Source organism: Acipenser ruthenus, chromosome 7, assembly GCF_902713425.1.
Source record: "Acipenser ruthenus chromosome 7, fAciRut3.2 maternal haplotype, whole genome shotgun sequence".
Lineage (NCBI taxonomy): Eukaryota > Metazoa > Chordata > Actinopteri > Acipenseriformes > Acipenseridae > Acipenser > Acipenser ruthenus.
In genome coordinates, this window is record NC_081195.1 from 44,360,210 (window position 1) to 44,367,130 (window position 6,921).

Below are 6,921 nucleotides of genomic sequence, written 5' to 3' on the forward strand. Positions count from 1 at the left end.
TTACTAGATTATTTAATGTTATTGTCTGTATTTGTTACAATTTTGCAGGTCAGAATTGCTATACTTCAGAAAATAAAACAAATGCTAAAGCAAGCACATCTAGTACATTGCAACAGTTATAAAAGAAGATATTTTTGAACAAGACTGGTCAGGACAGGTGGGTGTTTAGGACACACGATGGTTTCAGTCAAACTTTTCAAAGGGATAGTGGGATACAGTTTGTTCATTCTTCACCACTAGTAAAATCCAGATAGATTAATGTAATATTTTGTATACTGAAGTATACGACACTAATGTAGATTAATGTGGTTATTTTAACAGTACCCCCTCAATAGTCAGATGTCTCGGATGGAGCCTTGCCTAATGAGTGGTACCCCAAGGCTGCACCCCACACCAGTGACCCCACGGTGGCCTGACGTCCCATCAGCAAACAACTGCTACACCAGCCCGCCAATGCACTCCTCCAGATACGTCAGCTCCAGTGATATGTACACGCCCCTGGCGCCCCGCAGGAACTCTGAATACGAGCATGTGCAACACTTCCCGGGCTTTGCTTACATAAATGGAGAGGCCACGACAGGATGGGCAAAATAAACCTTTCTTGATATGGACTTCAGTGCACACCTGCTCATTCCAGAACACTCCCATTGAATGACAACGGATGTCGAGGACATAAAAACTATATTTTATAAAGTGCTGTCCATATAAAGCCTGCTGGAACCTCTAATACTGTTTTATACTGGATATCCTTTGCAACTTTGTGAAGACCAGCATTGTCATTAATCTGACCCTGATCACAGAAAAACAAATGAATGCAAACATATAACTTGAAATAGCAAATCTCTGCCATGGACCAATACAGAGAACTCCAGCATTCACTGTTTAAACCACTTAACCCTTTGACAGTAGCAAGAATAGGGCTTACACGGAAGGCGGAAAAGGGTGCAAAGGCACCCCACATAGATAAACGTGGTTAACTTATAATTTAATGCAAGAAAACATGAAACTGTTTTTTATTATTATTTAATAATTCCTTCATTAAAAAAATGTTGTTTTGAAATGCTAAGCATATATTTTATTTATTTATTTTTGAAAAACAAATTGTGCTATCAACACTCAATGTCTTTAAAATTTCACAAACACAAATATAAACTACAAAAATAAATATTATATTGTACATGGAAACTCAGCATGTACAAAATCTAGTAAATACCAAACAAACAATTTGTTTACAAATACCTGTGCTTCAAAAAGGCAAAAAAAAAAAAAAAACATAGTCCACAAAGAGAACTTGGATACACAACAGGAAAGGCTGCAACCCTCGAAGAAAAAAAAAAAAAAAAAAGAATTCCAATCCAAGTAGCACCGTTATCAAAGTTGTGTAGATGGGGGTGCAGTCACTCCGAAAACCCTGTTGTTTCTCTCAGGCATCAGTGGTATTGTCTTTTTTTTGGATCTCATAGAATAAAATCATATTTTGTAATACTGTATTGTAGCAGGTAATCAGAAGTATACTGTAAATAATGCAGTTATAAAATAAAGTGCTGGAAATTAATGTATTATACACATATTGATGCACAGTTTCATGAAAATTTCTATTTACTGGACTAAATCAGTAATTTTAGAAGTGATACACCTTTATACATCTCCCCAGCACCCCTACAACTCTCAACAATCTATTATGCCAGTAAGCAGGAGTTGTGATTGTGTATCTGAAACATGTATATTTTTGGCAACCAGCAGAAGACAGAAAGGGGTGCAAATGCACCCCAAACATTGACCATGTGCACTTTGATGAAGCATTACTCCAGTTTGGACAAAGATGAGCTTGGTATCAAAATGAAGGTAATCGATTAACGTTTAATCACTTCAAAGACATGAGATATGTTCATTTTAGAGATGCTGAGGTGCATTTCAACCCATTGCCTCTGACAAAGGGTTAACTACTCTTTCCTGATGTGTTTTTGGAATGTCCTCTGGGATCTAAACATAATTTTCTAAGTAAAGCATGGATTATGTTGTGGTCCCTTTGATGATGACACTTTTACCACTGTAGAGCACTAAATCTGGGCCAAAGTGTGCCTTTTTCATTGACTAAGCATTACAAGAGCCAATACTGAATGTTGTACATATTCAAAATGTGCCATGTCTTTACATTCTTAAGGAGAAAACTCTACTCAAGGAATACCCAGTTTACACCTAATTGAATCACAACAGCCAGGTTTACAAGAAGAAATGGCTGAACACTTGGCTTTCCTGTTGCTACCAGTGAACACATTTGTGCTTCTCCACACAACGCCAGTATTTGCTTTCTTCACTGCCACCTGTTGTTTGCACAAGCGGCGCGCTTTGGCTTACATCTGACTTGCTGTGCATATCACTGCACCTTTTGTTGCTGTTTTGTTTTTGTTTTTCTTGGTATCTCTCCCATCAAGAATCTGAGAAAGTGTGTCTGTTACAAGGATTGATGTACTGCCTTAATACTTCTCAGACCTTGTTGAACTTTGTACAATCCACTATGTGACAGTGCTGCAGCCAATCTTATTTGTCTCAAGGGGAAAAGGACTAATCTTGAAGAGGTCTTAATGCCTCATAGAAGGTTATATACTCAGATTGGACATTGGGCACCTAAATCTTATTATAATTACAGTATTGTAACTGCTCCTTTACAGATTCTTAAAAAATATATGTATATATATATATATGTACAACATATCGAAACGTTGGGCAGCTGGCTCTTTGAGCTAATATATATATCTCAAAGCTGTGCCTTTGAAAATATATTGTGTTACATGTCAAAAGTTGTATTGTTGTATTTCTGAGAGAACTTACTGTAGACATATTTTTCTGTCACCTTTGTAACATTGTGTGTTATTGTTTGTTTTGTTTGCTTTGATGTTAGGAAAAGAAAATTAACCTAGAGTTTGTGTATTATAAAATGCACTCAGCAATTATTGTGGACCTATTACCCTATGGGTAAGAATTAAAAAGGAATTGGAAATATAACATTAAGAATATTAGTCACTTTTTATGTAAATAAAAGCACTCATAGCAACCACTGTGATGACCATGGTCATGGATTAAATTGAGATATGTGGTACTATTTGTACAGGTTGATACATAAAGATACTTTTAAATTTAAATAAATGTTAAAATTAAAATACTTTGCCTTGTTTTGTGGGTTACTGAGTGACCGAAGTCATACCAATATACTATGTAAATCAAATTCTAAGTGTAGATGCATTTTTGAATAATGATAGAGATCAAATAACTACATCATTGGGTGCATTTTATGTTGTAGGTGAAAGATGCACACAGTATGTATCTGGAAATGTACCAACAAAATTGCATTGATTAAAGTAAGAATATTACCCATCACTAACATTTATTACAGATACAGAAAGTTATCTTTAATTTCTGCTTATATATCCCAGGTAATGTAAAATGTGAACAACATTTCCATTTACATACAGTATTACATCACAGGAAAGGCCACAATTAGAAAACATGTAGTTTCAGTGAAGTGGTCTGCAGTTGATATAAACTGTATTTAATTACATTTCACTATGAATAATTACACTATGTAACACAATTTTTGTTCCTGGGTAGTAAGTGTTATTTCCTAATTGCTTATGCCTCAAAAGTATAGAAAATGGCTATTATTCCCCACAAACTTTGCTTTTGTGACCAGGACAGTGATATTTTGAAATTTACCTATTTCCAATGAGAAAACGGGCGAATTTGTGTCTTTTCGTTCACGTAAAGTCAGAAAAAAACAACATATGAATCCAAATTAACATGTATTTATACTAAAGTAATACAAAAATGACTACAAAAGATTTAGAAGTGAGTAGTTTTTCGAGATTTACGATTATACTGTAAATCACTTTCACGAATCAGCCCCCAAATGTAGTCTCCCATCATGTTCTCGTTATACTGTCCTTGGTAGCGGCGTTCAAAGTCCAGTATATCCTGGTGGAAGCGCTCGCCTTGCTCCTCCGAGTACGTTCCCATGTTCAATTTATCAAGATGAGCATCAAGGATATAGACTTTGAGGGACATCCTACAGCCCATTGTGCCGTAGTTCTTCACCAGAGTCTCAACCAGCTCCACATAGTTTTCGGCCTTGTGATTGCCCAGGAAGCCCCGAACCAGTGCGACAAAGCTGTTCCAAGCCGCTTTCTCCTTACTAGTGAACTTCTTGGGGAATTCATTGCACTCCAGGATCTTCTTTATCTGTGGTTCGACGAAGACACCGGCTTTGACCTTTGCCTCAGACAGCTTAGGGAAGAAGTCTTGAAGGTACTTGAAGGCTGCCAACTCCTTATCTAAAGCTCTGACAAATTGTTTCATAAGGCCCAATTTGATGTGCAGTGGTGGCATCAGCACCTTCCGGGGGTCCACCAGTGGCTCCCACTTGACGTTGTTCCTCCCCACAGAGAACTCGATCCGCTGTAGCCAGTCCCGCCTGTGGTAGTGCGCCTTGGTGTCCCTGCTGTCCCAAAGGCAAAGATAGCAGGGAAACTTGGTAAAACCGCCTTGGAGACCCATCAGGAATGCCACCATTTTGAAGTCTCCTATGACCTTGATGCCATCTCAGAAAAATGCAGATATGTATCCACTTAGGCAGCTGGAACTAAACTGAACTGGTGGGCTTAAGGCCCCTGTATTTATACTACTATTTATATTACTGGAAAGTTCTAGAAAGTTCTAGAAAGTTACTCCAAGTTTACTCAGCACTGAATCTACCTGGAATGTTCTGGAAAATAGGTAAATTTCAAAATATCACTGTCCTGGTCACAAAAGCAAAGTTTGTGGGGAATAATAGCCATTTTCTATACTTTTGAGGCATAAGCAATTAGGAAATAACACTTACTACCCAGGAACCAAAAAAATAAATAAAAAATTGTTACACTGTGTTATTAGTTAATCAAGATTTAAGGTGCCTTAAGATTTTTTTAAAGATTTAATACATTTTTCATGGATAATTATTTTTCATCAGTACTGTGGGGTACTTAATAGGCATTTATTAAAATATGAAAAAGGGCTGCAACATATTTTATCTTGTTGCTGTCGAGATTCAAGAAATTGGTCTCGTTTGAATCATTGAACCTCGCTCTAATGATCTCCGTTGTTTAATTTAATGACTGTTAGCACCTTGTTTTATAAAGTGCTTTTGTTATATATTCTTAATAAAAAAAACAGTCAATGAATTCTTAATGTGACAGTTTCATTACTGACAACTTTGATCATAAATAGTCAACGACCAATCCATAATTTCAAGATTTATGTAAATTAAAAATTAAATTTGTTCAGATAAAGAATACAACTTCTGTAACTTCTACAAGATGTAATGCAGGCTTTAAAAATTAAACTTTACAGTTGACGCTTTTTTCTCTTTCCATTTTTGCTTTTTTTTACATGGTTTATTTAGATTCATACTGTAGAGAACCCCAGACACAGTGCTGAAATTCCCGATTTAAAAGTTTATATAAGCTATTAAACCATCTTCAGCATATAAAGATATGTATTCTTGATAAAAACAGAATGCTGACTACGTTTCAACATTTTCCAGCATTATACAGTTGCAAATTGGATTGGTTAAATCCCATTGTTAAATCCTAGTTTGTATAATGTTCTTATAAAGCTGACTTCTCAGATGTTAGTGTCATTTAGAAAGAACCTATCCTTCAGATATCAGTTCCCTCGACATGGAGACAGGAAAATCAGTTTCTTTCACTTCTTTTTCAAGCTCTTTTAATTTTTTTTTTTTTATTACCCGTAGCTCAATTGTAGAAAGGCTCAGTGGGGTATACATATTAAGACAGGCATAGTGTGGAAATAATTACTTTTCTAAGGGAAATCTTTCCCACTGTTAGGGTCAGTGCCCTTCAGCACAATGACCTTTGACCTTATAACCCCATAGTTTTCATAGAGGCTGACCCCTTACCCAAAACCTCACATACAACAGTTCTATAAAGTTCACCACCAAGGGCTGCTCACAGGGCTTGGATAAACTTTTGAACATGGGAAAAGTACACAATCTTATGGATTATATCATTTTTCAATACGGTATAGTACTTTTTTCATTAGCATAACATCCATGTTATTGCAGTCCAAACTTTTCTTTAAATGATCTGTCCCCTGGTATTTATTCTGCAATATATAAAAACTGTATCTCCCTGTTAAAAAGTCACAATGACCAACACAGGAAATCTGACAGATTGCTTCCAGATACATATCAATAATGGTGATGCTGTAGCTTTGAACCTCCAACTTCAAGAGGAATCAGAGCCAGAGGTTACCACTGAGCATTGTATTGTATCTCTCTAGAACAATTTAAACACCTTGCAGACTCACATCAAATTACGCCTGCTCAGTTACTGTGGTAAGTTGTGTGATACCTACAGTATATGGCATCTATAGCAGATCATACTGGATGTAATTCATTCATATGCAACACAGAAAATGTATACTGATTTAACAAAAATGACTAATAAATAGAGAATTGGAGGCTACAAGTATTTCGATCATTTGAAGACCTACAAGAAAAAGGGTTTAGTCGAAACTTTTGTGATAAATTGTTAGCTTATTTTAGTATTTCAATATCAAATCTCCTGTATTGTACTTTATTACTATTTACATTATCAGTGAAACATATCCCTTATTTAAGATGGGCGTTGGATAAACAGAGTTAACTGCCTTTACATTTTATTACTTTTAAAAATAAACAACTTAATTTTATTATTTTACACATATTTTACACACACGAACACACAAAATACCCAGAACACTCTCGTACCCAACATGCAACACACAATAAAAAATATATATATATTGCGATTGAAAAAAATGTTAATGGAGTAAACAATACAGAAATGCCATAAAGTTTGCTAGCTGTCCTTTAAAATACTAGCAGCA

At 35.7% G+C, this 6,921-nt stretch overlaps 1 pseudogene; it reads left to right on the forward strand.

Moving 5' to 3' along the window:
• LOC117415997 (DNA-directed RNA polymerase III subunit RPC2-like) overlaps nt 1–3,606 on the forward strand; it is a 76,775-nt pseudogene extending 73,169 nt beyond the window's left edge.
• Nucleotides 3,607–6,921: the final 3,315 nt, after the last annotated feature.